The sequence below is a fragment of the Schistocerca nitens genome, chromosome 10 (genome assembly GCF_023898315.1).
Source record: "Schistocerca nitens isolate TAMUIC-IGC-003100 chromosome 10, iqSchNite1.1, whole genome shotgun sequence".
Classification (NCBI taxonomy): Eukaryota; Metazoa; Arthropoda; class Insecta; order Orthoptera; family Acrididae; genus Schistocerca; species Schistocerca nitens.
Window position 1 is genome coordinate 76150706 of NC_064623.1, and position 16365 is coordinate 76167070.

Genomic DNA, 16365 nt, shown 5'->3' on the forward strand with positions numbered 1-16365 from the left:
CCTCTGAAAGTAAACCGATTGTTGTGAATATCAAGAATACCAACCAACGAGAAACTAACTTGCATTGTTGTAGAGATGAGAAATACGAAATCCCACTAAGGGAAATTTTCTATAGCATGGAAGCCTAAGGGGGGTTTGTTGGACCCATAATAAGTTTATTTACTTTTTCTTTCAAAGCAGGAATTTTCTATAAAATATATTGACGCTAACATTTCATAAAATAGCCGACAAACAATAACTCAAAAGGAATATGTAGTATGAATGTTGCTTGGGCAAAAGCAGGGGACATAAAAAAATTGTGGGTTCAACGAACCCCCCCCCCCCTTAGGTGTCCTAGGGTTAAGTAGTTCTAGGGGACTCATGACCTCAGAAGTTTAGTCCCATACTGCTCAGAGCCATTTGAACCATATTATTAGATATTCTGTACATCAACAAGCCAGCAGCTTGCTTATCCCCCTTGGAGCAAGAACTGATGCACTTTCAAGCTTGGCGATGGCCACTTTGTTAACAACTGTAGGTGGGCGACACAATAAAAGGTGTCCGATGGGTCCGTCAGTCGGTTTCGTCACATATCAGACATGTCTGGAACACTTCATGTCGACTTCCCTGTTTCTTCATTTCCGCCAGAGACATGGCAGTTGTAGCGTCAAAATTATGGGGGCTTCCCGGCCAACAATGCCATACGATCGTTTCATTTTTTTGCGTTGTGAAGTTAAACGTTGCGGTTTCTGTTGGTAACGCCGAGCGCCGAGCGCCGATTACGTCAACATTTCCCCTCACACACCTCCACCCATCACAAAGATCAATCTTGTCATTTAGATTTTTCTTTATCAGTTTCAGCAATAGTTTTTCAAGAATGGGGATGTGAAGAAGTAGTACACTAGTTGCGTTAAAAGCTGTTTCTTAACGCAACTGGTGTGCGATTTCTTCTTATTGTATATCTTGTCTCTGAATTCACCCCCCCCCCCTTCCCCCATCCACGCAAATGCAATCGGACTTATCCCTTGTGCCATCTACACTCCTGGAAATTGAAATAAGAACACCGTGAATTCATTGTCCCAGGAAGGGGAAACTTTTGACACATTCCTGGGGTCAGATACATCACATGATCACACTGACAGAACCACAGGCACATAGACACAGGCAACAGAGCATGCACAATGTCGGCACTAGTACAGTGTATATCCACCTTTCGCAGCAATGCAGGCTGCTACTCTCCCATGGAGACGATCTTAGAGATGCTGGATGTAGTCCTGTGGAACGGCTTGCCATGCCATTTCCACCTGGCGCCTCAGTTGGACCAGCGTTCGTGCTGGACGTGCAGACCGCGTGCGACGACGCTTCATCCAGTCCCAAACATGCTCAATGGGGGACAGATCCGGAGATCTTGCTGGCCAGGGTAGTTGACTTACACCTTCTAGAGCACGTTGGGTGGCACGGGATACATGCGGACGTGCATTGTCCTGTTGGAACAGCAAGTTCCCTTGCCGGTCTAGGAATGGTAGAACGATGGGTTCGATGACGGTTTGGATGTACCGTGCACTATTCAGTGTCCCCTCGACGATCACCAGTGGTGTACGGCCAGTGTAGGAGATCGCTCCCCACACCATGATGCCGGGTGTTGGCCCTGTGTGCCTCGGTCGTATGCAGTCCTGATTGTGGCGCTCACCTGCACGGCGCCAAACACGCATACGACCATCATTGGCACCAAGGCAGAAGCGACTCTCATCGCTGAAGACGACACGTCTCCATTCGTCCCTCCATTCACGCCTGTCGCGACACCACTGGAGGCGGGCTGCACGATGTTGGGGCGTGAGCGGAAGACGGCCTAACGGTGTGCGGGACCGTAGCCCAGCTTCATGGAGACGGTTGCGAATGGTCCTCGCCGATACCCCAGGAGCAACAGTGTCCCTAATTTGCTGGGAAGTGGCGGTGCGGTCCCCTACGGCACTGCGTAGGATCCTACGGTCTTGGCGTGCATCCGTGCGTCGCTGCGGTCCGGTCCCAGGTCGACGGGCACGTGCACCTTCCGCCGACCACTGGCGACAACATCGATGTACTGTGGAGACCTCACGCCCCACGTGTTGAGCAATTCGGCGGTACGTCCACCCGGCCTCCCGCATGCCCACAATACTCCCTCGCTCAAAGTCCGTCAACTGCACATACGGTTCACGTCCACGCTGTCGCGGCATGCTACCAGTGTTAAAGACTGCGATGGAGCTCCGTATGCCACGGCAAACTGGCTGACACTGACGGCGGCGGTGCACAAATGCTGCGCAGCTAGCGCCATTCGACGGCCAACACCGCGGTTCCTGGTGTGTCCGCTGTGCCGTGCGTGTGATCATTGCTTGTACAGCCCTCTCGCAGTGTCCGGAGCAAGTATGGTGGGTCTGACACACCGGTGTCAATGTGTTCTTTTTTCCATTTCCAGGAGTGTATATTTGTTTCACACAGTCAAAGACAAAGACTGCACGTGATGAAAGCAAAAAAGTAGTAAGACTCCTTTACACAGTGAAAGTAAGATTACGTTCTACTACAATTTCAAAAGAACGGCTTCACATATTTATCGAAAATTGCGAAAAAATATAATATAAAATAAAGATATCGGCACTCGATATTGCCATTTCAGTACCGACATATCGATATATCTTTGAAGAAAATATCACCGGTATATATCGACACCTTTTCTTAGAAAACAACGATGTATCGACATCTTATCAACAGCGCTAATCACAACCTTTAGACACTCGCAATGCAACTCTTCACAGATGATCCAGTACTGCATTATTTCCTTGTCTGACAGCTTGTTAGTCATGGTCAGTATCTGCTTCTCGACACACAGATAACAAAGTACTTGAGGTGTAGCGAGAAGCAGTAATTATCTGCGAAGTATTTATTTATTTATGTCTCTGATTGTTTCCCTTTAACTGTTGACAGCATACTAGGCTTTGACTGGCTTTTGGAAATGCCCACCACTATGAGGTCGCTGATTTCGCCAGGCTGGATTGACCTGTCCGAGCATATACGCAACCAGAATGTGAGACGTCATATGTTTCAGGTTAATGACCTGCACGTGACTTCGCAAACGCAAATAAAGTGGGCTGTTGACGTCATATGTTTCAGGTTAGCAAGCAAGCTGTCAGACAAGGAAATAATGCAGTACTGGATCATCTGTCAAGAGTTGCATTGCGAGTGTCTAAAGGTTAATGACCTGCACGTGACCTCGCAAATGCAAATAAAGTGGGCTGTTGACGCCATAGGCATCCAACTGATATTCGGAAATAATTCTATGTAATCACAAAATACTGCCGCGAATTATGTTTGTACAACAAAATTATGTTTATAGGTAAAGCGGTTCATTAGCTTGCCTACCAAACTCCTGGTAATATGATTTATTTGCAGGAGACATGTTATCAACCTGCTATAATGTACAGACGGTACTACTTAACTCAAACATGTAAAAAAAAGTTAATGACAACAACAAACGATAACGGCTATAGAGCGAATTGCATGCATAATTATTACTTAAAACATGTTCACATTTTACGGAACTGAATAAAGAATACTCACTGTATATTGAGCAAGCAGTATAGTAAACAAAAGAATGATTCGGAGTAGGTATTAAAATCCATGGAGAAGAAATAAAAACTTTGAGGTTCGCCAATGAGATTGTAATTCTGTCAGAGACAGCAAAGGACTTGGAAGAGGAGTTGAACGGAATGGACAGTGTCTTGAAAGGTGGATATAAGATGAACATCAACAAAAGCAAAACGAGGCTTCAAAAATGGCTCTGAGCACTATGGGACTCAACTGCTGTGGTCATAAGTCCCCTAGAACTTAGAACTACTTAAACCTAACTAACCTAAGGACAGCACACAACACCCAGCCATCACGAGGCAGAGAAAATCCCTGACCCCGCCGGGAATCGAACCCGGGAACCCGGGCGTGGGAAGCGACAACACTACCGCACGACCACGAGATGCGGGCTGCAAAACGAGGATCATGGAATGTAGTCGAATTAAGTCGGGCGATGTTGAGGGAATTAGATTAGGAAATGAGACACTTAAAGTGGTAAAGGAGTTTTGCTATTTGAGGAGCAAAATAACTGATGATGGTCGAAGTAGAGAGGATATAAAATGTAGACTGGCAATGGTAAGGAAAGCGTTTCTGAAGAAGAGAAATTTGTTAACATCGAGTATAGATGTAAGTGTCAGGAAGTCGTTTCTGAAAGTATTTGTATGGAGTGTAGCCATGTATGGAAGTGAAACATGGACAATAAATAGTTTGGACAAGAAGAGAATAGAAGCTTTCGAAATGTGGTGCTACAGAAGAATGCTGAAGATTAGATGGGTAGATCACATAACTAATGAAGAGGTATTAAATAGAATTGGGGAGAAGAGTTGACAAGAAGAAGGGACCGGTTGGTAGGACATGATCTGAGGCATTAGGGAATCACAAATTTAGCATTGGAGGGTAAAAACCGTAGAGGGAGACAAAGAGATGAAGACACTAAGCAGATTCAGAAGGATGTAGGTTGCAGATGAAGAAGCTTGCACAGGATAGAGTAGCACGGCGAGCTGCATCAAACCAGTCTCAGGACTGAAGACCACAAAAAAAAAAAACATCAACTGACCATGGCACAAAGATGTTAAATATGTTTTGTTTATATAAAACACATATGTTTGCGTAACTCACAGACTTGATATCTAGTACAATAACTTATTTCACAGCACCAAAATTAGTTTGACAAGTCGTCCACGCTACCTGAAACTATTTTATCAAATAACCAACTGACACGGACAGTGGGAACTGCAGGAAAAAATTAGGTAGACTGATGATGTAAGAAATGTAGACATTCTGTTCAAAATCGGCGAACAACGAATAAGCTGATAATACTAACAAGACGAAGGTGTAGTGAAATATGACAACTCTGTGTGTGTGTGTGAAATCTTATAGGACTTAACTGCTAAGGTCATCAGACCCTAAGCTTACTCACTACTTAACCTAAATTATCCTAAGGACAAACACACACACACCCATGCCCGAGGGAGAACTCGAACCTCCGCCGGGAATAGCCGCACAGTCCCTGACTGCAGTGATATGACAACTGACATGCGTCAATGCATGTGGGAGTTTTCTTTGCATGGCCTTAGGTGGATTCAATTGGTGTTAAAAATTCTAGAGAACGACAGTGGCTGGCACTCAGCCAAGAGATAATTGATGCAAAAGTGTGTAATACCTACCCTGGGATGAAATGGGACAGGATAGTGAGTCGTGGTGGAAGGCATGAAACCAATCAGAAGAATGATAGTTAATAAAAAAGAAACAGGTGAGAGTAGGAAGCTACAGAAAGCCCAGTAACTTGGGTAGTGTAGGCGCTGCTGTCAATGAAACCAGTAGCGCCACGCCTGCCACCATAAGAACAACGAGTGGTACCTTGTTAGCTGCTGAGAGTTCGCTGCAGTCCCACGTCCCCTCGCCGCCGGTGGTGTGGCCACACTGCGCCGCCATCACCGCCTCCGCCTCCGCCTCCGCAGTCCTAATAGGAACAAGTGGTCTGACCTTGTCAGGGCGTTAACGGAACGAGCCGCCGATGCTGGGCGGCAGAGAGAGGCTCACTGCTGATTTATTCTATTTTATTTACACGTCAAGTTTCGTAGGACCAAATTGAGGAGTAAATCTCCAAGGTCATGGAACGTGCCAGTACACGAACTTACAACATAAAAGAAATAACAGATAAAAATAAATGTTCATGAACCTGAAAAAAATGTCAGTCCATAAGTTTAAGTAAACGCTATCAGCAATACAATAAGAATCAGCTTAATTTTTCAAGGAACTCGTCGACAGAATAGAATGAGTCACCCATGAGGAAACTCTTCAGTTTCGATTTGAAACCACGTGGATTACTGCTAAGATTTTTGAATTCGAGTGGCAGCTTATTGAAAATGGATGCAGCAGTATACTGCACACCTTTTTGCACAAGAGTTAAGGAAGTCCGATCCAAATGGAGGTTTGATTTCTGCCGAGCATTAACCGAGTGAATGCTGCTTATTCTTGGGAATAAAATAACATTGGTAACAAGAAACGACAATAAGGAATATACATATTGTGAGGCCAGTGTCAAAATATCCAGACTCGTGAACGAAGTCGACAAGAGGTTGCTGAACTCGCAACACTTATTACCGAACCGCCCGTTTCTGAGCCAAAATTATCCTTCTAGAATGGGAAGAGTTACCCCAAAATATAGGACCATACGACATAAGTGAATGAAAATAAGCAAAGTAGACTCATTTACGTGTCGAAGTATCACTCACTTTTGATACCGTTCGAATAGTAAAAATGGCAGTATTAAGTCTTTGAACAAGATCCTGAATGTGGGCTTTCCACAACAGCTTACTATCTGAACACCTAGGAATTTGAACTGTTCAGTTTCACTAATCATATGCCCGTTCTGTGAGATTAAAACGTCAGGTCTTGTTGAATTGTGTGTCAGAAACTGTATAAACTGAGTCTTACTGTGATTTAACATTAGTTTATTTTCTACAAGCCATGAACTGAGGTCATGTACTGCACAATTTGAAACCGAGTCAATGTTGCACACAACATCCTTTATTACCAAGCTAGTGTCATCAGCAAACAGAAATATTTTAGAGTTACCCATAATACTAGAGGGCATATCATTTATACACTCCTGGAAATTGAAATAAGAACACCGTGAATTCATTGTCCCAGGAAGGGGAAACTTTATTGACACATTCCTGGGGTCAGATACATCACATGATCACACTGACAGAACCACAGGCACATAGACACAGGCAACAGAGCATGCACAATGTCGGCACTAATACAGTGTATATCCACCTTTCGCAGCAATGCAGGCTGCTATTCTCCCATGGAGACGATCGTAGAGATGCTGGATGTAGTCCTGTGGAACGGCTTGCCATGCCATTTCCACCTGGCGCCTCAGTTGGACCAGCGTTCGTGCTGGACGTGCAGACCGCGTGAGACGACGCTTCATCCAGTCCCAAACATGCTCAATGGGGGACAGATCCGGAGATCTTGCTGGCCAGGGTAGTTGACTTACACCTTCTAGAGCACGTTGGGTGGCACGGGATACATGCGGACGTGCATTGTCCTGTTGGAACAGCAAGTTCCCTTGCCGGTCTAGGAATGGTAGAACGATGGGTTCGATGACGGTTTGGATGTACCGTGCACTATTCAGTGTCCCCTCGACGATCACCAGTGGTGTACGGCCAGTGTAGGAGATCGCTCCCCACACCATGATGCCGGGTGTTGGCCCTGTGTGCCTCGGTCGTATGCAGTCCTGATTGTGGCGCTCACCTGCACGGCGCCAAACACGCATACGACCATCATTGGCACCAAGGCAGAAGCGACTCTCATCGCTGAAGACGACACGTCTCCATTCGTCCCTCCATTCACGCCTGTCGCGACACCACTGGAGGCGGGCTGCACGATGTTGGGGCGTGAGCGGAAGACGGCCTAACGGTGTGCGGGACCGTAGCCCAGCTTCATGGAGACGGTTGCGAATGGTCCTCGCCGATACCCCAGGAGCAACAGTGTCCCTAATTTGCTGGGAAGTGGCGGTGCGGTCCCCTACGGCACTGCGTAGGATCCTACGGTCTTGGCGTGCATCCGTGCGTCGCTGCGGTCCGGTCCCAGGTTGACGGGCACGTGCACCTTCCGCCGACCACCGGCGACAACATCGATGTACTGTGGAGACCTCACGCCCCACGTGTTGAGCAATTCGGTGGTACGTCCACCCGGCCTCCCGCATGCCCACTATACGCCCTCGCTCAAAGTCCGTCAACTGCACATACGGTTCACGTCCACGCTGTCGCGGCATGCTACCAGTGTTAAAGACTGCGATGGAGCTCCGTATGCCACGGCAAACTGGCTGACACTGACGGCGGCGGTGCACAAATGCTGCGCAGCTAGCGCCATTCGACGGCCAACACCGCGGTTCCTGGTGTGTCCGCTGTGCCGTGCGTGTGATCATTGCTTGTACAGCCCTCTCGCAGTGTCCGGAGCAAGTATGGTGGGTCTGACACACCGGTGTCAATGTGTTCTTTTTTCCATTTCCAGGAGTGTATAAATAAGGAACAGGAGCGGCCCCAACAATGATCCCTGGGGCATCCCCCACTTGACATTACCCCACTCAGATCCCACATCACAGCCATTATGAATGGCCATTATCAATGACCTTTTGCTGCCTGTTGCTAAAGGTGAACCAATTGTGAGCTACTCCCCTTATTCCGTAATGGTTCAACTTCTGGAGCAATATTTTCTGATCAACACAGTCAAATGTCTTAGTTAAATCAAAAAATTACGCCAATCGTTCGAAACTTTTTGTTTACCCCATCCAGTACCTCACAGAAAAAAGAGAATATAGCATTTTCAGTTGATAAACGACTTCTAAAGCCGAACTGTACATTTGATAGCAAATCGTGTGTTATAAAATGATCACTTAATCTTACATACATAGCCTTTTCATTAACTTTTGCGAACACTGATGGCATAGAAATAGGTCTAAAATTATCTACATTGTCCCTTTCTCCCTTTTTAGAAAGCGGCTTTACTACTGAGTACTTTAATCGCTCAGGAAACTGACCATTCCTAAGGAATGGCGACAGGGTCACCACAGACCAGAGGCAGACGCTCTGCTGTGGCCGGGATGACGGTTATCGCTGAAACAAGCGGTTTGCGGTTACACCGGCTGGTTTTATCTGACTTTTAAAACCGTTCAAAAAATGGTTCAAATGGCTCTGAGCACTATGGGACTTAACATCTGTGGTCATCAGTCCACTAGAACTTAGAACTACTTAAACCTAACTAACCTAAGGACATCACACAACACCCAGCCATCACGAGGCAGAGAAAATCCCTGACCCCGCCGGGAATCGAACCCGGGAACCCGGGCGTGGGAAGCGAGAACGCTACCGCACGACCACGAGCTGCGGACTAAAACCGTTCAAGTTAACAGGTTTTCGAAATAACCGATTATCAGTTCTTCTATCGCTCATTAAACGTCGACGTCGCACAAACGTTCAAAAATCTTACGACTCCCTCTCACTTTTGAGTTACATGTTTCAAGATATATACACTCATGCTCGTAAATTAAGAATAATGCTGATCCATGGTGAAACAACGCTCTGGTGAGCGCTTTGCGGGTTTAAATCACCTCGGGGTAAGACCATGCGGTGCATTTGACCTGCGGTCGTCGCACAGTGGCGCTAGCAGCAGTCCACATACGCAGAGGTGTTTTGGTGCATGTCTGAGTACTGTGCAGCGAGTAAGGGTGCTGACGTTTTCAGATATGTTAATGGTGACTGTGTGTTGAAAATGGCTCAAAGAAATATTGATGACGTTATGAGGGGTAGAATACTAGGTAGACTGGAGGCTGGTCAAACACAGCTGGTCGTAGCACGGGCCCTCAGTGTGCCACAAAGTGTGATCTCAAGATTATGGCAACGATTCCAGCAGACAGGAAACGTGTCCAGGCGCTACAGTACGGGACGTCCACAGTGTTCAACACCACAAGACGATCGATATTTCACCGTCAGTGCCTGCAGACGGCCATGGAGCACTGCAGGTATCCTCGCTAGGGACCTTACCGCAGCCACTGCAACACTTGTCTCCAGACACATAGTCTACAGACGACTGAACAGACAAGGTTTATTCGCCCGGAGACCAGCAAAGTGCATTCCACTGACCCCTGGTCGCAGGAGAGCTCATAAGCCTGGTGTCAAGAACACAGTATATGGTTATTGGAACAGTGGTCCCAGGTTATGTTCACTGACGAGTCTGAACAGTAATTCTCGCCGGGGTTTCATCTGGCATGAACCAGGAACCAGATACCAACCCCTTAATGTCCTTGAAAGGGACCTGTATGGAGGTCGTGGTTTGATGGTATACGGTGGGATTATGGTTGGTGTACGTACACCCATGCATGTCTTTGACAGAGGAACTGTAACAGGTCACGTGTATCAGGACGTCATTTTGCACCTTTTCAAGGGCGCAGTGGGTCCCACCTTCTTCCTGATGGATGATAACCCACGGACCCACCGAGGTGCCATCATGGAGGAGTACCTTGAAACAGAAGATATCAGGCGAATGGCCTGCCTGTTCTCCAGACCTAAACCCCACCGAGCACGTCTGCGATGCTCTCAGTCGACGTGTCGCTGCACGTGGTCAAACCCCTACGACACTTCAGGAGCTCCGACAGGCACTGGCGCAAGAATGTACCACCACATTCTGCAATTATCCTTAATTTATGAGCATGGGTGTAGAATCAAAATATCAAATAAAGTAGGTAAATAAAGTGAAACATAATCTGCCTACCAAACACTGCTTTTCTCGAAAAGTAGTGGGAGTTTGAATACTACAAGGTATTCAATAGTATTCTCATACTGATTCTAATTTTTTAAATCTCTGTTAAAAATCACATTGAAATCGAGGCTGAAACATTTAGATTCTACGAATAGTAAGTGCTAAAGCCAGAAAACCAAGGTTGGAGAGCTCTGCATGTTCAGGGGTTAGAATGAACCCGAGGTATACCTCAGACGCGACTGAAAGGAGTCTCCCACTTTTCGGTCTAATAATCTCTGATACCCTTTATGGTTTAACCTCACATTTTCAAAATTCTACAGACATGCGGACCATTTGGGGAAGGATGCCTTACAATGTGCTCCAGATATCGATAGTATGGTTAGATCTTCTGCACCTCTCATTGTTGTGGCTCTGGGACTCTACCTGCAGTACAGCTATTTTGGCGAGGACACACACCGGGATACGTCATCTTCTACTATTCTCTGCTGTCCTCTTTTGTACCCATGACAACATTGGATTTCGCTGCAACCAATATTCAGCACGGTAGTCAGTCAGTCGTGATAGGGCCGTCAGGCACCATCTCGATCGTAGCCCCTGAAAACACAGTGATTGCACTGCCAATGCCTGAGCTGTAGGTCCCCATGTATGCCAAGCAGTAGATGCCTATCTTCGTGGGGCATCAAGACTCCCAGCAACGGAAATCGCACCAGGTGGCCTTTGCTTTGGCTGGGTGACGCCGATGGGGAGAGCCCTTGACTGGAGTGGGTGACATCAGGGCGGATGACCTGCAATGAAGCGGACCAAGTCTTCTCCTGCATCAGCAGTATGCAGGAAGGGCAAGGTAGACTACAATGCTGACTGGTATTACCCTAAATCGTTTCCCTACCTAACTGCGCCATAGTAGGAATGAAGGGCCATGGAAAAGAGAGAGAGCCTTATATGTGGAGGTACTTAGTCTGGAGAAGAACCGATAGGGTCTACTATCTGGCTACAAAGCCCCTATTTTTTGTGGAAAACCTGTGAAGACAAGTTTGGCGAAGCGGCTGCGCTGTCAAAGATGAGAAATGGGACAGTCCTAATTCAGACTGCATCCCAATGGCTGCGCTGTCAAAGATGAGAAATGGGACAGTCCTCATTCAGACAGCATCCCTAGCCCAGTCCCAGGCATTGCTCGCCTCTCACCAGCTGGGTGATATTCCTCTTTCCATCGACCCCCCTCCCCCCATTATCCAGGGGATTATTTTCCATCGCAGACTTCTCTTGCAGTTTGACGAGGAGCTCAGGGCCAATTTAGAATGGCAGGGTGTTCACTTTATCCAATGCGTCCATAGGGGCCAAAGACAATAGGGTTGCCACCAGAGCCTTCATCTTGGACTTTTAGGGTGATTCATTGGATGAAAGGTTAAGTTGATGGTATACCAATGTGACATAAAATCATACGTCCCCCTACCTACATTGTGCTTAAAGTGCTGACACATGTCTTCCCATTCAACTCCAGCGCCACATGTCTAGACTGCGGACGTCTGCTGCATCTGAATACTCTATGTGTACCAAATCCCACCTGTGTCAGCTGTGGAGAGCACCACTCCTTCTGCTCGTCAGACTGCACAATACTCCAAAAAGAGCGAAAAATTATGGAGTGCAAGACCCTGGACCAGCTGACTTATCACAACGCTAAACAGAAATATGAACGGTTGCACCCCATTCATTTGACATCTACGTATGCTGCAGCTGTGTTGACATCATCTGTACTGGCGATGGTAGCTTCCTCACTTCTGCTTTGTACAGTGGGCCCTCAGGACCGCCCTATTACATTCCCCTGCCCCTTGGTGGTTTGGGGAGTGCCTCTCCAAATGCCAGTGACGTCGGTCCTCACACGCTAGTCGGCGAAGCAACAGCCTCCTCCTTTCGCATGGAAGGGGCCCTTGGGACTCTCCCTTCCTAGGTCTCCACCAATATGGACTGAAAGAGTCACAAGCTGCTGGACGAAGGGCTTCATGATCGTGCTCTGTGCCTGAAGCTACTTTCAAGAAGTCCTCCCAGCAAGCCCCTAAAGAGAAGCGAGAGAGCAAGCAGACGAAGAAGTTTGCTAAGAAACAGGAGACACCAGTGGCCTCAACACCACCACTACCTTACAGTTTGGCATTTGAGGACAAGTTGGAGGCTCCTGCACCACCACTCCCCCATGGGTCTGAGCACGAGGTGGAGGTTCTGATGACCCCTGAGGACCTAGAGCTCGCCGGCGCCTCGGATGCAATGATACTGGATGCGAACACTCAGCTGGTGGCGGCAGGTGATACCGAGGCCTAATTTGCCTCCTTGGTCACTTCAGGCCTTCCCAGATGACAGAAAGCGTCATTCTTCAGTGGCTCAGTGGAACTGCAGCGGTGTTTTCTCTCACGTGACTGAGTTACATCAACTTTTAAGCGTTACACCTGCTTTTTTCATTCTCCTTCAGGAAACTTGGTTTCCTGAAATGCAGAGCCCTGCTCTCCATGGCTATTGAGGATACTACAAAAACCGTACTGACTGTGACAGACAGTCAGGTGAATTTTGTTTCTATGTCCTTACCTCTGTCTGTAGCAAACCTGTGCCCCTTCAAACAACTTTAAATGTTGTGGCTGTCAGGGTGAGGACAACATAGGAAATTATCATCTGTAACATCTATATATTCTCCAGATGGTGAAGTGCTGCACCTTATACAGGGTGGTCCATTGATCGTGACCGGGCCAAATATCTCACAAAATAAGCGTCAAACGAAGAAACTACAAAGTACGAAACTTGTCTAGCATGAAGGGGGAAACCAGATGGCGCTATGGCTGGCCCACTAGATGGCGCTGCCATAGGTCAAACGGATATCAACTGCGTTTTTTTAAATATGAACCCCGATTTTTTATTACGTATTCGTACAGTGCGTAAAGAAATATGAACGTTTTAGTTGGACTACTGTTTTCGCTTTGTGATAGATGGCGCTGTAATAGTCACAAACATATAGAACGTAGGTACGTTGGAACATTTTATTTCGGTTGTTCCAATGTGATACATGTACCTTTGTGAACTTACCATTTCTGAGAACGCATGCTGTTACAGCGTGATTACCTGTAAATACCACATTAATGCAATAAATGCTCAAAATGATTTCCGCCAACCTCAATGCGTTTAACGACATTCCTCTCAACGGCGGGTAGTTCGCCTTCCGTAATGTTCGCACGTGCATTGACAATGCGCTGACGGATGTTGTCAGGCGTTGTCGGTGGATCACGATAGCAAACATCCTTCAACTTTCCCCGTAGAAAGAAACCCGGGACGTCGGATCTGGTGAACGTGCGGGCCATGCTACGGTCGTTGGACGACCAATCCACCTGTCATGAAATGTGCTATTAAATACCGCTTCAACCGCACGCGAGCTATGTGCCGGTCATCCGTCGTGTTGGAAGTACATCGCCATTCTGTCATGCTGTGAAACATCTTGTAGTAACATCAGTAGAACATTACGTAGGAAATCAGCATACATTGCACCGTTCAGATTGCCATCGATAAAATGGGGGCCAATTATCCTTCCTCCCATAATGCTGCACCATATACAGGGTGTTACAAAAAGGTACGGCCAAACTTTCAGGAAAGATTCCTCACACACAAATAAAGAAAAGATGTTATGTGGACATGTGTCCGGAAACGCTTAATTTACATGTTAGGGCTCATTTTAGTTTCGTCAGTATGTACTGTACTTCCTCGATTCACCGACAGTTGGCCCAATTAAAGCAAGGTAATGTTGACTTCGGTGCTTGTGTTGACATGCGTCTCATTGCTCTACAGTACTAGCATCAAGCACATCAGTACGTAGCATCAACAGGTTAGCGTTCATCACGAACGTGGTTTTGCAGTCAGTGCAATGTTTACAAATGCGGAGTTGGCAGATGCCCATTTGATGTAGGGATTAGCACGAGGCAATAGCCGTGGCGCGGTACGTGTGTATCGAGACAGATTTACAGAACGAGGGTGTCCCGACAGGAAGACGTTTGAAGCAATTGATCGGCGTCTTAGGGAGCACGGAACATTCCAGCCTATGACTCGCGACTGGGGAAGACCTAGAACGACGAGGACACCTGCAATGGACGAGGCAATTCTTCGTGCAGTTGACGATAAGCCTAATGTCAGCGTCAGAGAAGTTGCTGCTGTACAAGGTAACGTTGACCACGTCAACCAGTTGTTTCCTTACCATGTACAGCGTGTGCAGGCACTATAGCAGCTGATTGGCCTCCACGGGTACACTTCTGCGAATGGTTCATCCAACAATGTGTCAATCCTCATTTCAGTGCAAATGTTCTCTTTACGGTTCAAAATGGCTCTGAGCACTATGCGACCTAACTTCTGAGGTCATACCACTACTTATGAAACTACAACTCTGGAACCCTCTGTTCTGACTGGTATTCTGTGGGGTACAGTCTTCTTCCTGCAGAGGCAACAAAACTTTATGCAGGTCTGTGGAAGAGAATTCGATCACTGGCCACATATGTTCGATGTCATCATGTGGACAATTTTTGTTTCTGATATATTGGAAGAAAGAGACATGGTAGGAATCCTATTGAATTCTGTAAGAGGTGATGTTGGTGAGGGTTTTTGTAGTTTGTAATTTTATTCTGTCAGATCTTACAAAATAATGGGAGAGAGAGAGAGAAAGAGAGGGAGAGAGAGAGAGAGAGAGATACAAATGTGGTATACTGTTGAGCATAAAAATGCCTATGGTTTTTTCCCAACATGTGAATGGATAAAATGAAAGATATTATTCTGTATCGATATTTCAAGCATCTGAAAACCATGCAATACCCACGTTCTCGACAATTTATTTGCAAGAGTTCCACACACAGCAATTTTGAATGCGAGGAATGCTCTCAACTTTGCCAATTTGTCCATCAAACTGAAAGAAATAGGTTTTATCAGTTCTTGCGGAAAACGCCTGCTTTATTATCATTGCAAATGTGTGTGCTTTTTACTTATTAGCTGAGCGCTTGTAAGAGAGAATTTGACATTAGATTCAGCTATTCCGCTGAAAATTTCGGTCACACAACACCTTATGAAGTAGATGTTTCGGGAGATTGAATGTTTTTGGAAATTAGAATGCTTTCACGCAAATGAATGTTCTACAATAACAAGGATATTCTGTGGTGAAAGCTGCTGTTCTGTCTTGATATTTGTCCATGTGAAATGTTGTTATATCTAAATGTGTGACAATGTATTTACAGGACTTTTACAGACACTGATTTTGAGCGCCTGGAAGCTAGGAGAGCACACGGGGTGTGGGAGGCTGCTGGGTACAGCTGGCAGCTGCAGGGGTGGTGGCGCTGGTATATTGAATATCGACTGCCTGCAGCGACCGCAACAGCCACTGGTCATGGGGCCCACCCCCTGGTAAGTGCAGCCCTGGAGCTGCCTCTTTCCAGCACAAGACACACCTGAGGGCTATTCTTATTCTTCTTGAGAATTCCCCATGATGAACAGTCAAGTATTTCACTATTGTTCCAGGGATCGGCATTTCCTAGAAATATGTTCGATTTTTGCAAACCTCAAATGGTATATCATTGTCAACACAACACCAACCAAATCAGAGCATCACCAGCAAATGGGTCTCCTTCAGTACCATCAGCGAGAGGTTAGAACAGGACTAGAAAAGCGGAACCACTACCTATGGAAGGCTCCAGCTCCCGGCCAGAAGGAATACAACATTGGCAACCTAACACTGAGCAAAACAGAGCGCCTGCAGTGGACTGAAATCCTTATGTACCATCAGAGACAGATTAGAACAGACCTAGAAAACTAGCAGTCCTAAATGGTTCAAATGGCTCTGAGCACTATGGGACTCAACTGCTGAGGTCATTAGTCCCCTAGAACTTAGAACTAGTTAAACCTAACTAACCTAAAGACATCACAAACATCCATGCCCGAGGCAGGATTCAAACCTGCGACCGTAGCGGTCTTGCGGTTCCAGACTGCAGCGCCTTTAACCGCACGGCCACTTCG

The 16365-nt window shown here is 46.7% G+C and overlaps 1 protein-coding gene across 1 annotated transcript in view; it reads right to left on the reverse strand.

Moving 5' to 3' along the window:
* The window catches only part of LOC126210535 (UDP-glucosyltransferase 2-like), a 333713-nt gene extending 328224 nt beyond the window's left edge, over positions 1-5489 (reverse strand). The window contains exon 1 of the mRNA XM_049939786.1: positions 5437-5489. The gene's annotated coding sequence lies outside the window, so the exon portion shown is untranslated. The remainder of the gene's footprint in view (positions 1-5436) is intronic.
* Between the last annotated feature and the right edge of the window lie 10876 nt (positions 5490-16365).